General features: G+C 54.4%; 1 long non-coding RNA gene across 1 annotated transcript; it reads right to left on the bottom strand.

Annotated features, from left to right (window-relative positions):
- Nucleotides 1–676: 676 nt before the first annotated feature.
- Nucleotides 677–6,707, bottom strand: LOC109495052. The gene is made up of 2 exons (XR_006591200.1): nt 6,257–6,707; nt 677–911 (listed from the first exon to the last, which is right to left on the bottom strand). It is a non-coding gene; the product is annotated as an uncharacterized LOC109495052 (long non-coding RNA).
- Nucleotides 6,708–16,004: the final 9,297 nt, after the last annotated feature.

Raw genomic sequence — 16,004 nt, forward strand, 5'->3', positions numbered from 1 at the left:
TTGGAGCTCTAGCACGAGGGGTCCTACCGCCTGCCCCTAACGTCTTGATGTCCTTTACCACCCACCCTCTGCTCTGGGAAGTGGCTTGACTTGCTCCCAAATTGGAATCCTACGTAGGCATATCTGGTGAAAGGGGTTGGGCTTGAGAATTGGGCTCCTAACAGGAGAATTTTCCCCGGACACAAAGCCTACTTGAAAGATGGTGGGTAGCTGCAAGGTGACCCACGCCCACTAGATGGCCACACGAGTATTTCTAGATCTTCTGAGGCCCTCAGGCCTCCCACAGCTAGACCCACCCCGCAGACCCGCCCCTCGGTGAGGGCAGCCAGCGAGGCGGCAGGCCTGGGCCTCCTGGGGGACCCCACCCTCTGTCCTCTCTTTTCCAGGCACGACCCCTCAGGAGGCAACCAGAGAGGTGGGTGTCTGAGAGTTTGGTGGGTGTCAGGAACCTGTCTGTCCTTCTCGAGGAGGCGAGAGTCAGACTCGGGCAGAGCCGAGTGCAAGTTCAGATGCTACTCCTTACTAACTGCAGGGTCAGACCCTAAAGGTTGGAAAACAGGGTAGTGCCAGCACCCCACCCCTAAGAAATTCAAAATGAAAAAAGTTCTAAGTCCAATTAGACCCCTCAGTAAAACTTGGTGGGGGGGGGGGGGGAAACAAACAACAAGAACAATAGTAAGTCATAGGATTAGATTTACGATTTCAAAGCGACGTTACACTCGCAGGTAGGCTGACTTCTCTCTCTCGGGCTTCTGAGCACACATCAGTCAGTCCGGCTGCGTGACCTTGGCCGAATCACTTAGGCTCTCTGGTGCCCGGCCCGCGTCTATAAAGTAGAGTGAGTGTGAGTTCCTCCCAGGGATGTTGAAGGACCACGGAAGGTGATAGCTGTAGAGTACTCAGCTCCGAACCTGGAATGTAATAGTTGCTCAATAAACAGTGGTCCTTGGTGCTGTTGGGATGTGCTCCCCATAGCGCTGAAGCCTGGTGTCGGCTGGTCAGCAGCAGTCCGGGATGGACTGGGGGGGGGGGGGGGGGAGGGTAGGTGGCGCTCAGCTGATGTTTCATCTGGAAAGGATGGAGACATGGGTCAGGGGTCAGGAGAGGAGACCGTCCCAAGCTGGGCCCCAGTGCTGCTCATCTCTTGGTATCCCCCCACGTCCCTCATGCATTCCCCGGAAACAGACCCTCGTGAGAGGCGGCTGGTTATTTTCACTTTCAGGGGCAGAAACTCTGAGAAGGGAGGACCCGAGGCTTGCCCAGTGTCACTCACGGCGGAGCAGGAATTCAAGCCCAGGCTTGCGGAGCAGTTTGGGCTCAGTTCTCTCCCGCTGCATCTGTTGTAGGTGGGGGGGCTTCCTGATCACCTCTGCCCTGAAGTGGCCGGCCCTGGGCTTTCCTGGGCTCCTCCATGGCCTTCTCCTGCCCCCAGACCTTCTGCCCTGTTCTAGGGAGACAGCCGGCGACTTGGTCACACATACACACGCGTACACACGAACGCAAGCGTGGGCACGCACCCGTCTGGGAGTGCGGGAACGGAGGGGGCAGAGAATTCACCGTGTCCCGAGAGGTGCTGATACACCTGCCCTGATCCCAGCCAAGTCCAGTGCCCTTGTTTTATGGCTCGGGAGCCTGAGGCCCGAAGGGGGGCCTGGCCAGATGTGGCGGCCGGGCTCAGAGCCAGGGTTAGAGCCCAGCTTGACTCACTTTTTCTCACGGAGCCACTGTGTGTCCCTGGGAGGGGTCACCATGGCAACAGGGACAGTGGTGGTGGTTCAGGTCAGTGGGGGGGCAAAAGCCAGGGAGCTAACATTTCTTGGGCACCTACGAAGTGACTGGTTTGTTGGGGGGAATTTAACTACCTGGAGTATAAATACGCAATCGTTTCATTTTTTTAAAAAGACGAGACGGCAGAGGTACAGACTCCGAGTTCTGCCTGCCCGGGGTTCCCGTTCAGACGCGCACACCGGCCTGCAGGGGTGAGGCAGGCTCTGCCACACCGTCCTCGACCCTCTCCCGCTTCCTGGCTCCTCCAGGGCTGGAGGCACGGAAGGTCCTATAGATGGGGTCCCACGTACATCACGAAGCAGAGGCCAGCCTCCCCCCGGATCCCTCCGGCCCTGAGCTGGGCCCCCACCATGGCTCAGTCCTCAGTAGTGTATCCAGTCAGGAGTCCATCCCAGCCTGCAGTTCTGTGGTCACCGGGGTGATCTCGTGACGCCTACTTCTCCTCTAACTTCCGCTGGGACTAAGGGAGTCCTTACCTACCCTTCCGAGGGCTCAGAGGAAAAAAAAAATGTGCAGTGTGCTCCGGGTGCAGTGCAAAGGCCCTGAGGTCTTCAGTTGGAGATCGATGGTGGGCCCGGAGTCCTGCAATGGGCCTCCCACCTTCACGGCCCCTACTCCTACCCGCCTCCCCTCCTCCCCTAGAAGAGCGGCTACTGTGCTGGCGGCAGGTTTGTGGGTGAGCACTGGGCTCCACCGCCAGGGGCGGAGTAAGAAAGGAGGTGAACAGAAAGGCGGTGGCCGTTGCTTGACGATGCTCCAGGCTCTGCTCTAGGCCCAGGGGCCTCCACGGTAAGTAAGACAGGCCTGGTCCTGCCCTTCCGTGGCTGGCATCCCAGTGAAGGAGACAGGAGACCCGAGAACAACTGGGGAACTACGTGTGGAGGGAGATGGTGTTGGTGATGGGGTAGATACACCCACAGGGGTTTGGGGGGGCCTCTCTGAGGAGGCGACAAAAGGAGAGTTCTTCAGGCAGGAGGAACGGCTGTGCAAAGGCCCTGAGGCAGGAATCCGCAAGGCCTGATAGGAAACAGAAGGAAGGCCGGTGTGGCTACAGTTTAGAGGGCAAGGGGGAGTATTAGGGGCTATTATTGATTTTATTATTTCGATTTGAATTCTCAACAGTAACGGAAAGTCAGCAAGACGGGGCTCCCCAGCCCCCCAGTGCTGCCCAGGCGGGAGCTGATGTCTTGCTGCCACAGCTCCTTGCTTGCCAGGGGCCTCCACCCTTCCTCTCAGCAGCCCTCGCTGAGACCCCCGGGCCCCCACGCCAAACCTGGGCAGCCTGAAAGCTGCCGAGTCCCTTGGGCCCCAGACAGGGAGTAGGGAACAGGGAGGTGGCTCCGAGAGTGCCAGTGCTGGCCGGCCTGGTGGCTCAGCGTGGATCACACAGAAGAGGTCCGCCCACGGGAGGGCCCAGTGTGAACACTGTTTTCTATGATAAGGGACCTTGAAGGTCAAGGCAAGACATGATGGGCCCGGCCCCCTCCTGAACTCCTCCAAAGCCACCCACTGTTGTTCTGTAATCTGGGCGAGGCTTCTTTCTGTTAAGCCCAGTTCTGTTTTAAGACGCACCCCCCCCCCCCCGCCCCCAGAAGGGCTGTGAGGACGTGGGGGGCTCCCGGTCTGGAAGTAACTCTTGGGCTCACCGCCCTGCTGCCCATGGGCTAAGTGACCTCCTACAAGTCACTTAGGGGGAAAGGAAGTCAATCATAAGTTTCCCAGTTAGGGAACTGTGTGGCAATCCACTGACATCGTCCCCATGAGACACAGGTACGTGGAAAGTATTACAGTAGAAATAAGTCCCGCGTGGCATGTGGGGAAGGACCTGGGGACACGGTAGCCGCTTCACTGCCGGTTCCCGAGATTATAATCCTCTCCCCGCCTTGCTCTGTCCCCTCCAGCCACACGGGGACCCCTGGCTGCTCCTCACGTGTGCCAACCTCCTTCCTCTTTGGGTCTCTGCACCTGCTGGCCCCTCCCCCCACATCTGTGCGTCTCACTCCCCTGGGTCTCTGTTCAAGGGGGGTGTTAACACCAACCTCCTTCCTGCTGTCTGTTCTCCTCAGCTCTTACAGTTTCCTATTATTCTTCCTATTATTATTATTACTCCTACTATTATTCTACTTAAAAAAATTTTTTTATGTTTATATATTTTTGAGAAAGAGCGCACTAGGGGGGAGCGACTGTGTGTGGGGTGGGGGGCGGGACACAGAATCTGAAGCAGGTCCAGGCTCTGAGCTGTCAGCAGAGAGCCTGACGCGGGGCTCGAACCCACGGACCGGGAGGTCACGCCCTGAGGCCAAGTCATACACCTAACCGACTGAGCCACCCAGGTGCCCCCTCTCCTACTTATTCTTATTTTTGAGGGAGAAGCATTGTCATTAGCCTCCTTTCAAAGGAAGAGAAGCTTCTAGAAAGCAAGCAACGGCTTGTAGTGGGTTGAATGGTGCCCCTCTACTCCACGCCAAAGGTATGTCCAACAGCCCAGAAACTGTGAATGCGACCTTATTTGGAAAGAAAAGGTCTCTGCTGATAGAATTTAACTAAGGATCTTGAGATGACACCGTCCTGGATTGTCCAGCGGGCCCTGATTCCAGTGACAAGTGTCCTTATAAGACACCCACAGAGGAGAAGGCGGGAGGCAGAGATCGGAGGCACGTGGCCACCAGGAGCGTTGCAGCCCCCCGGAAGCTGAAAGACACAGGGAAGAATCCTCCCCCAGAGAGCCTCCGGAGGGAGCGCGGCCTCGCCAACCCCCGGATCTCAGACCTCCGGCCTCCGAAACCGTAAGAGAGCACCTATTGCTGCAAGGCGCCCGGTTGGTGGTAGCGGTTAGGGCAGTCCCAGGACACGGAACACCGCTGCGTGGCCAATATCCCGAACAGGGCCCGGGATGCAGCAGAGCAGAGAACAGCGAGACCTCTCTGGAAAGGGCCAGAGAGCAAACATTTTGAGGCTCTGCGGGCCACACGTCTCTGTCGCGACAGCCCAACTCTGCCGACGCAGCAGGAAGGCAGCCGCAGACAATACGAAAACCGAAGGGCCGTTTTCCAATGAAACTGTACTTCTGGACGCCGAAATCTGAATTTCAGATACTTTTCCTGTGTCACAAAATAGTCTTACTTTGATTTCTCCCCGCCCCCCCGCCCCCCAACTATTTAAAAATGTAAAAACCGTTCTGAGCTGGTGGGCCGAACACAAACAGGTAGTGTGGGTGGGATTTGGTGTGTGGGCCACAGTTTGCTGCTTCCTGTGAAGATGCTCAATGAGTATTTGCTGAAGGACTAGAGGAACATCAGAGGAGGAGGCTGGGTGGTCCAGTCAAGCTGTAGCCCAGACGCCGTGATGCAGCCACGGGCGCCCTGAACTCCCTGAGAATTCAAACGGATTTGGATTCCCTGCAGACTGGCTGGGGAAGTCGTTCCCGGGCCCTCAGTGCTGGTCCGTGCCGTGCCCTGAGGGCCAAAGCAACGGAAGAGGCAGGTGGCCACAGGCACTCCCTACACAGATCGGATGGGGAGTTGTGGATTTAGGAGAGCGGATCCTGGGGTGACCATCTGGGTCCAGTTCTGAGGACAGTGGAGGTGAAACTCTAACCCGGGGGTGGTAAGGTCCGGTCGGTCAGTGGCTGTTGGGATTAGGCCAGGAATGTAAATGAGCCAAGGAGGCCTGACGTGAGACAACTGGGGGTGGCGGGGAGTGTGGCAAAGTGGAGAGACCATCTCCTGTCTTCCGGCAATGCCTCAGCTCCAGCTAATTCTGCCAGCTGGGAGTGCAGGCCCAGCACTGGCCGAGTTTTAGACTGTTCCCGAGAAGGCGGAGAACCCAGTTGTTTGCACGAAATCTCCTGATTTAAAAACCTTGGCTCGAAACAAAAATCTTGGGGCACTTGGGTGGCTCAGTCGGTTGAGCGTCCAACTCTTGATGTTGGCTCAGGTCATGATCTCACGGTTCGTGGGATCGAGCCCCGAGTCAGGCTCTGAACTGAGTGCAGAGCCTGCTTGGGAGTCTCTCTCTCCCTCTCTCTCTGCCCCTCCCCTGCTTGCACTCTCTCTCTCTTAAATAAATAAACGTAAAAAAAAGTATCTTGGCTCAAATTAAAAAAACACATGCCAGGAACTTTCCATACGTTGAATGGATATTGTTACACCCATCTTACGATGGTGGGGGGGGGCTTCGTTGCCTGACCAACAGCACACGGCCGTGAGACGGCCAGTCTGCTTGTCCGTGCCTTTGCAGTTTTCCCAGTGAGGGTTCCCTGGGCCCCACCCACTGGGTGGAGGGCGAAGGGCTCAGGGGGTGTCTCTCCAGCTGGGACAGCTGGGTCCCCGTCACCTCCAGAGGGGGCCAGAAGGTGAGGTTCAGCTTTCTGAAGGGACAAGGCCACATGTGAATCTCCTCGGTTGATGGACAAGTGGCTGGGCCCCGCCCCCCCCCCCAATAGCCAATGGAAGCAGCTGTCACTCACGTTTGCCAAGGAGGCAGCCCTCTGTCAAAGAAGTCTTGGGAAAATGGATGCCCCGGCTGCCCAGAATTGCCTTGTTTTCTTGGCGGTGACAAACTACATCCTTTAATAAAAGTTTCATGACTCAATTTCGCGAGGGAGACACGTAATCCCAGCCCCGCCTGCCCTGATCTCGGAGATTATCCCCGGTGCTGGTCTCTGGAACATTCCCGTGTTGGACACCAACACTGTCTCCAAGGCTGTTGCTCGCCGAGCTCGTCGCGGCATCTGTGGCACGACTTTTGCACCTGCCCTAATCACTGGGGGCCGGTGGCCGGTGGCCGGTGGCCGAGAGTCTGCAGACCTACTGGCTCTTTGCAACGTGCCCCGCCCATCCGGGGGTGGGGTCTATTTGCCCTCCCCTGAGTTCTGGCCGGGGTGTTTTGACCAATAGAATGCAGGGAAATGACTCACGTGAGTGCCTAGGCCAGAGCCCCAGAAGTCTTGCAGCTTTCACTGTCCCCCCTCGGGGGGCTCCCGAGGAGGAGAGCTGAGACCTCCCCCCCCCCCCCCCCCCCCAGCCAGCACAGTGCCAACTGATAACTGCAGCCCATGCATGATGCCGGGAGAGACAGACTCCAGCCCATAGAATCATGAGAGATAATTTCTGCTTTACACCACGGAGTTTTGCAAGTTTGTTAAATGGCATTGGATGACAGCTGTAGCCACCTCTTAGCTTCAGCCGTGACGTTTGGGTGGGGACTGACCGGGATCAATGGACGCCGTAGATCTGGGGGGGGGGGTGCATCTTGACCGGCTTAAGCTGATCGGCGCATCCCATTCTCCCCGTCTATGGTGAGGGGTGGGGAGCCATGTGCTGGGGCTTCCTAGAGAGAGAAATCTCCTCACTCCCTGAGCAAGAGCTGACGTGGTGGGAAAATGTGAGGTCAGGAATCAAGGCAGCCATTCTGGGGGCTTCCATGTGGCCCCGAGGGCAGAAGGATGAAGCTAATGCCGTGGGAGATAAACCAGAAGGCAGAAGAGGACCCAAGTCCTTGACATCTTTGAGCTGCTCCCTCAAGCCACACGTGAAGCAAGACCTCCCTCTGGGCTTTTCAATTGTATGAGCCAACGGGTGCCTTTTTGAATCGTTTAAGCCAGCGCTAAATGACGCACTTCCCTCCTATATGTGGTTCAAGAACACCCAGGGGGTACTTACAGATTTTCATTTCTTTTCTTTTTTTTTTTGAAATTTTTAAACGTTTATTTATTATTGAGAGACAGAGAGAGAGCATGAGCATGGGGCGAGGGGGGGGGGTGGCGCAGAGAGAGAGGGAGACACAGAATCCGAAGCCGGCTCCAGGCTCCGAGTTGTCAGCACAGAGCCCGACGCGGGGCTCGAACCCACAGACCACGAGACCATGACCTGAGCCAAACTTGGACACTCAACCAACTGAGCCACCCAGGCGCCCCGATTTTATTTTCTTTTAAGACGTTGGGGCACGTAGAGACAAAGCATTATGTTAAGGGCTGTGCATTAGAGCATTGTTTCTATTGAAAAACTAGAAATAACCTAATTGTTGAACAACAGGAGGTTGTTGGAGTCAATGGCGGGACATCCACACAGTGAAACACTCTGCATCCAGCAGAGGACAGTCGGGGCCTCAGCTCTGAATTGAGGTCTTGAGGGTGCCATTTATCTCCCGTGTGACCCTAGGCTAGTTATGTAACTCTTCTGAGCCTCAATCCCTTCTTTTGTTAAAATTGGTACAGTAGTAATGCCTACCGATAGGATTTTTGTGCAAATTAAACGAGCTGTGTGAAGCGCTCAATATAGTGCCTGGAATATTCCGAAATGTGTAATTAATCGTTATTATTATTGACAACATCTAATGACATTGAGCAGTGGTTGTGATATGGTTCCAAATGCAAAAAGCTTGGTACAAAATTGAACACGCCCGTGTTAAGATTTTAGAAAATGTGCATAAAATTTTGCATGAAAACACCAAATTATCCACTCAAGCGAATATCAAATAATTGCAAAATTATAGGCAATGTAGACATTCTTTACACTTTTTTTGTATCCTCTGAGGTTTCTGCAACACAGTGTCTTTATAATCGGAAGAAAAAGCTACTAAAAAGGAAGAAAGGGAGGAAAGGAGGGAGGGAGGGAGGGAAGAAGAAAGGAAGGAATGGATAACGAAAAAGAAAATAGCTCCCAAATGGGAAAAACGATTGCAAGAAGATAAAGGACATGGTCTGTAGACTGGTGTTGGATCCTGACCAGGTGGCCCACAGCCTCCAAGATGGCGCCTAACGATCCCCTCCTTCTATTCACATCTCTGAGTAGTCTTCTCTATCTTGTGCTGGTTGGTATCAACCTCTGTAAGCGCCTTGAATATTATGGAAATTGACAGTGTGTGACATCCAAGGCTATGTCACAAAAGACATTGCAACTTTCACCTCACGTCTTCGAAGGTCACTCACTCTAAGGAAGCCAGCTGCCATCTTGGGGGCATTCAAGCTGCCCTACAGACAGGTCAGCATAGCGGGGGTCTTGGCTTTCTGCCAACAGCCAGCGTGAACTGGTGGGGCAGCCACCTTGGAAGTCAAGCCCTCAGAGACTCTAGCCCTGGCTGACATCTTGACAGCAACCCCCAAGGACCTCCCCACTAAGCCAATCCCAGATTCCCGACTCAGAGATACTGTGAGCTAATGAAAGCTTCTTGCTGTTTGGGGGTAATTTGTTACACAGCAACTGGTGACTGGTACACCAAGAGACAGGAGCCCATGTCTATTAGACCCTTGCGTTGTCCTGGAACAAATATTCTTATGCTGAATCCTTATTCTTATGCACAAGCATTCTCATCCTGAGCCCCTCAACAAACTCTCATGTAGTGTCTGTGACGAGTCAGTGTGGTTTGACGCATTACCCGTGCTACTCAGGTGGTCCTCACAATAACTCTGTGACGCAGAAGCCATTATTATTCTCACTTCACAGATGAAGAAACGGAGACGCCGAAACACTACACGGCCAAGGTGGCATAGCGATTGGTGGCAGAACCGGGCTTCAAACTCACATGGTCTGGCGCCGGGGTCTACACTTCTGCCCGTCACGCCATGTTGTGAGGAGACACCGAGGCCCAGCAGTGAGCGCAGCCGCTGTCCTTGTGAGTTCCCATTCGTTCTTGCCCCTCGCCCATTGCAAAGGAACGTTTTTATGAAGACATGTTATATGAGCATCTCTGGGACGTGTGTTGGCCCTTTCTACTCTCCACATTCTTTTTCCCTTCTGTCGATTCTGTATACTTCGGTTGTGGAGAAGGTTGGTGAGTTCTAACAGGGAGATGTGTCCAATGGACCTCTTCCCCTCTCCCTGGTGACGGAGACTTGCTGCGCCGGGTGCCTGGGGCCAGCGGTATTTCCCATCTGTGTCTTTCCTCATGCACAGGTCATCGGGAGAGGGCTTGGGGCTGGAAATGTGAGAGAAATCACGAGAACACAAATTGCCACCGTATCGGTTAGCTTTTGCTCCCCAAATGCTACATAACAAATGACCCCCTAAGCCCATGCCTTAATAGTTGTGAGTACTGTGGGCCGGTTGGCTGACTGATCTAGGCCGGAGTCAGGGAGGGAGCTCCGTTGGTCTTGGCTGGGCTCGGCACTCATCTGGAAGTCAGCTGGGGGGCCGTCAGTCAAGGTTCTCCTCCTGGGGCTGGCGGCCTAGCTCAGGTGTGTTTTTGTCACGGCAATGACAGAGGGCCAGTGGGAACATGAAAGGTACCTTGATGGCTCTCCTGGGAACCGGCCCGTCAATATTTATGCCTTCTACAATCCGCAGAGCAAGTCACATGGCCAAATCCCAAGTCAAGGGCCAGGGAGGTAGGCCCGCAGTGGAGGGACACTCCAGAGTGACAAAAGGCATGGCCGATGGACAAATACCGGAGCCAGAGCAAGCAGCCCGGGAAGAAAGGCCACTAGAGTTTCCCAGCTCCACTGTGCTTCTGCAAAGCGACCAAGAAGGCAGGCTCTGCCTTCTCCCAGGGCCAAGGACCCTCTTTCCCGCAGCCTGGCTACCAGGTACACGAAGTCACAACCGCTTAGTCGCCCCTCTCCCCCATTATGGCCCTTTTCGACCAGTGGTTCCAACATTCCTGTCTGTGAAGACCTATCACGGCCCCCTTGATTTCCAGCCCCAATCCACCCTCTCGTGTGCCCGTCCTTGGTTCACTGTGCAAACCCCAGCCGAGCCCCTTTCCAGCCCAGCGTGCCCTGGACGGCCGGTCAGGGCTAGATTTTCTCTCACTAACATCCTTAACCCTAGTGGGGGGTTGCCTTGTTTCCTCTATGTGTCACTGACTTCACCCCTTTCAGTGAAACCCTCTTTTTAAAAAAAAAATATATTTTTGAGAGAGAGAGCATTCATGAGCAGTGGGGAGAGGTAGAGGAAGAGGGAGAAAGAGAGAATCTTTTTTTTTTTTTAATGTTTATTTGTTTTGGAGACAGAGCGTGTGCGGGGGAGGGGCAGAGAGCGAGGGAGACACAGAATCCGAAACAGGTTCCAGGCTCTCAGCTGTCAGCACAGAGCCCGACGCGGGGCTTGAACCCACGAACCGCGAGATCATGACCTGAGCCGAAGTCGGACGCCCAACCGACTAAGCCACCCAGGCGCCCGCAGTGAAATCCTCTTTTAATTCAATACATTTCTGGTCAAAACCTTCCAACCCACAGAATGGAGTTGACCCCTCACAGGTTCCCGGGGACTCCCTTTCCAGGGCAAGGCATCCTGGGCCACTGGAAGTTGGAGTCACACACTCGGGGTTGAACCTTAGCTCTGACGAAAAGATGTCTCTTGCTTATAAACCTGAGGAAGACAAGGCAGCACAGAGCAGCGTAGGCAAATGAGCTGTGCACACCCTTTTCCAGCAAGTTCTGTGCCCCTCACCGGCCATCAGAGTGTGGGGCTCGAGCACCCCATGCCGAAACCACAGGCCTCGACTTCAGTTTTCTAGAAGCTCATATGGTCTCCTGCATGGTGGGGGAAAGAAGCCCTGGTCCCCAAGGTCAGCGGTCCCCATGTTCTCACACTGGGGGCTCCCTCTTACCCCCCCCCCAAAACAGTCTCCCTTTTGACAGTTATCATTCATCACGGCCACAACAGCAAAGTCCTAAGAACGCTTTTGGGTTGACCTCTCCCAGTTTTGCCACTTCTGTGCCTCAGTTTCCTCATCTGTCAGAGGATTAGAACTGCCCCTACTTCAGAGAGTTGCTTGTGGGTGTAATGCCTTAGTTAGTACTCAGGAACCCGCTGTCATACTTCCTGGCGCAGAATCAGTATTTTCTATTGTTATATTTATCACCTATATTATTACTGCTAACAGCGAGACCTTGACCCAGAAGACTTCTCTGTGATCCTTTGTTACGAGACGGGGCGGGGGGGGGGGGGGGGGAGCGACCCTGACGATGGCATTCAGCAGCTGCTGAGCCTTGAATGTGAGTCTCCTGTTTTTCCTTTGTGAAAAAGACAAGCGCCCAAGTTCGCTGACCTCTTCTGGGGTGACACGTGACTGTCAGCTCTTTGTCTCCCCCCCCCAAAAAAAACAATGCACCTAATCTACTCCTTCAAGAGGAAGGTGAGTTTTAAACAATGCCTGAGACTGATTGCTTTTCTGAGAAGAACTCAGGTGTTGGGAAGAGAGCATTTTGAAAGCAGATGCTTGAAAATGGTTCCATTGTTCCGAGCTTTTGTTGCCCCAAAGAGATGAAAGTGGGTTTTCTTTGAGGACTCTTGGAGTCTGCACACTTTAGGAACAGAAAATTCCTACCGAGTCCAAAATCTTTCAAAAGAAAACTTTTAGGGGCGCCTGGGTGGCTCAGTCGGTTGAGCATCCAGCTCTTGATTGAATCAGGTCATGATCTCAGGGTCATGGGATCGAGCCCTGTGTCAGGCTCTGTGCTGACCGTGGAGCCTTAAGATTCTCTCCCTCTCTCTCTCTTCCTCTGCCCCTCTCCCCTGCTCGTGCTCTCTCTCTGTCTCTTAAAAGAAATAAACTTAAAAAAAAAATCTGACCCTCGACTGACAGCAGTGTTAACCCTCAAAAACAAACAGAAACACAGGCAGTTGCATTGCAAGTAGTAAATAAATAAATACATACATACCTACATAAATAAAAAATAAAAATAAATAAATAAAAACGTTAAGAATGTTTAAATGAAAGCCAAAAGGCGTGTTAGGCTGTTCATTCATAAAATAGAGACATTTGAAAGTAGTGTTTCGTCTTTATGCCCTTAAAAATGTTCTAGCTTTTATACATATATGCGTTTACTGCTCACGATGTCTTTGTGCATCGCGATGGAGTTTACAAATGTTGGTACTCAGTTCCAGGCTCCTGCTCCTAATCGCTTGTGGTGTGCCAGGTCCTCCTCCCCAGGACCCTCCCCTCCCGTGTTTGCTTCTTTGGTGGGTGGGTGGGTGCGTGGGTGGCGAGGCTCCCTCCCCGGTGACGGAAAGCAAGGTCAGCTGTCCTGCTCTCGGCCCCTAGGGGGCAGCAGAGGGAAGCAAACAACAGCTTCGAAAGGTCCAACTCAAACGAAAAGAAAAAACACACACACAAAACACGCAAGAAGGGACTGGTCCAGGAGACACCTTAAAAACGCCTGTTTTCTCCCCAGTCTTCCTGTTGTCCCTCCTCAGGACCGGCGTAAAACAAACCAGCTGCAGACTTTGGGGCTGGAGGAGAACTCCCACTGAGTGCCGAGCACCAGGAGGAGAGTCGTGAGCCAACGAGGAAGGGCTCATCTGGGGCCGTGGGGCTGCTGCTTGACTCACCTGCGGACGACTGGGGCACAAGCCGCGGATTCCGACCCCTGCCCTGCTCCTTCCGGAGCTTCAGGTTCTCCCAGCCAATCTAGTAAGAATTCCAGAAGGGTTCACTGATACCCTTTTGGCCAAAGTGCCGGACGTGCAGTTGGTGCTCGATAAACGTTCACAGGCTCTGACTCGAGTGACTCCTTTATCACGATTCGTGAATGCTCCGGTCCGCTGAGACCTTCCCTGGCCTGGCCGAGCCGAGGCTGATTTGCTAGTCGCCACATCCCTGTGGTTTCTGAGAACACTTTTGAGATGTGCTTTCTTTCCGCCGCGTTCTCTGCAAACGCAGCTGGGTACCAAGTTGAGGGTTCCTTCTCATGGCTCGGAGCAGGCTTCAGTGTGTGGCGTGGACCTGAGGCATCTCAAGACGCCTCACCTCCCACGACCCCTCCCTCCACCCCCAATCCCTTGCCAGCCCTCTGAGGAACCTTCCAGACACACGGCCCTGGACACACCGTGCGCCTGCTCCCCAGCCATCGCTGGATCCCCAGTGCTCAGCACGTGCTGATGGTCCCTTCCCCCACCCCTGTTTACAGAGGAGAAGACAGAGGCTCTGAGAGACAGGTGTGGCCCAGATTTGGCAGAGACAGAATTAAAATTCAGACCTTGCACCCTCAATCTGGAACACCGGACTCTCTCCGGCTCCAACTCCCCTCCTTAGCGAGGCCCCTGCTTGCTCCCTCTCCCTTCCGTCCTGTCTCCTTTTTTCTGCATTTACCACCTATCATCGTCTCTTTCTCAAGAACAGAAGCCCCATGAAGTCATGGACCTGGTCGGTCCTGTTCACCGAACGGCTGGCACAGAGCAGGGACCCAGTAAATTCTTCCTGAGCAGTTGCTGGGAGAGCTAAGACGGTTTCCAAGACCATGTCGATCTGATAAGGAAGTGGGTTCCTTTCCCCTCTGGAGAACCCACCCCCGGGGACTTCTTTGCATGGAGCTCCGGGGTCCCTTCGTCCCCTCGGAACACTCGCCCTGAGCGGCAAGCAGCCACTAAGCACCCCAGCACCGAGGGTCAGGCGTTCCTGGAAACTCTGGAGTGGTGTCTTTCCCAGGGGAAGAAAGAGGGTATTATGCTTAGATACCTCGAGAATGAATGTTTAAAAAACCCCACCGATAATTGTTAATTGACTAATCCCTTGCTATAATTAGGAGGGCCCAGAGGCCAGGGATGCGCTGGTTTCCCAAGCTCTATTTTGAAGGTTTAGGAACGAGGAAGTGACTTAGGAGGCCCAGAAGCTGACAAATGTCTTTGTATCAGCCGACCCCAAGGAAAAGTGGGGTGCAAAATGCAAGTGGGTCTTGTCCCTTCCATGCATATTTCTACTTCCTGAAAAGCAGTAAGTTCGTTACGAATAGCAACGTTTTTTTTTGCGGTTCAGCGTATCGAATATAAAAAAGTGCCCCTGGACAAGTCGATGAGCTTTCATAAGCCAAACATAACCTGTGCGGGCAGCCCCGGAGGGTGTCCCCAGCGTGGCTCCTCCCAGCCACCATGCCACCTCCCAAGTGGCATAAACATCATCCTGACTTTTAGCACCATGGATCGGTTTTATCAAAAATGATTCGGGCCTTGATTCCGGGTTCTCGGATTCCAATGCCACCCCTCCCCCCGAGGCAAGACAGGTGTCCCTGAGGATGTAAGGGCCCCAGAGGGATTGTGCCCCCCCCCGTGGCCCCCTGTACAGACACTTTTGCCAGTGGTTACCAGGCAAAGATACAGACCCAGTCTCATTCGATCTCGCAAGAGCAGCTAGAAGTCTATCTCGATTTGTATACGAAATCTCATGATTATTAAACGTTGGTAACTCATGAAAATTGAACACACCGTGGAGGCAAGTCCACGCAGGCCGAACGGAACAGACTTATGGGCCAGACAGGCCCGCAGGCCGTCAGTGCGGGGTCACCTTGAGGGGCCCCCAGGCCTGTCAGGGAGACAGGTGCAGACACGGGCCTCGCAGCTGGGAGGGAGGAAGGCTGGGCCCGGCCAGGGAAGGCTCTGCGGGGAGTGATGTTTCCACCGCACTTTGAAGGACACCCCAGAAGAGGAGAGCAAGGGCATCCAGCAGAGGGAGGAGGGCAGGCAGACATCTAGAGTCTGGTCTGACTGGCCTGCTGGGAACTGCAAAGTGGTTTGGGGCAGTGGCAGGAGCGAGCGGGCAAAGGGGCTGGAGGCTGGAAGGCTCTGGGAGACCTGGGAGGACCTGGGACAGCCTGTAGACTTTGTCCTGGGGCAGGCAGTGGGGGGAGGGGGTTACTCAGAGGAGGGTAAGCAGAGAGGCTGGGCTGGATGGCTGCGGCGGGGGCAGGCTGGGGGACAGCAGGGAATCAGGAGGCCTTGACCTACAGCAGTGGCCCAAGAGAGGGCCACCAGGGCCTTGGGCCCACATTTGCGGCCTCCTAAACAAATCCCACCTGCACTCGCCCCTGACATAGACTCTCCTTGACCAAAGCAGAGTCAGGCTCCTCTGAGCCCGATTCCTAACCAGGCCCTGACCTTGGGCTCTGTCCTTGGCCCGGTTAGTCCCCTTTTAGCAAGGATCCCACCGGGTCCGCTGAGCAAGAATCCCTCCCCCTTGGAACCCAAATTCCTCATCCCCACCCTGGACACCTTCTCCCCCTGACCCCCACCGGCTCCTCGGGCCACGCATCCCCTCTTTTCCTGACTGTGCTCAGAGCTGAGCCCCCCCCCCGTCTCCCCTCAGGCCAGCCCCCCATTGCTGTGGCCCCTTGAATAAAGAAAGCGTGCCTTACCCTCTTTAAAAAGGGTCAGGACTGAATTTTCTTTAACACCTGGCCACAACCAAGGGGATTTCAACTGTCAATGGCTCTTTGAAAACACCCATTCTCTCCAAGGGGCGGCCTGATGACTTTCCATTCGTTTCTGGAAGGCTGTGCAGGC

Source organism: Felis catus, chromosome E3, assembly GCF_018350175.1.
Source record: "Felis catus isolate Fca126 chromosome E3, F.catus_Fca126_mat1.0, whole genome shotgun sequence".
In the NCBI taxonomy this organism is placed as follows: domain Eukaryota; kingdom Metazoa; phylum Chordata; class Mammalia; order Carnivora; family Felidae; genus Felis; species Felis catus.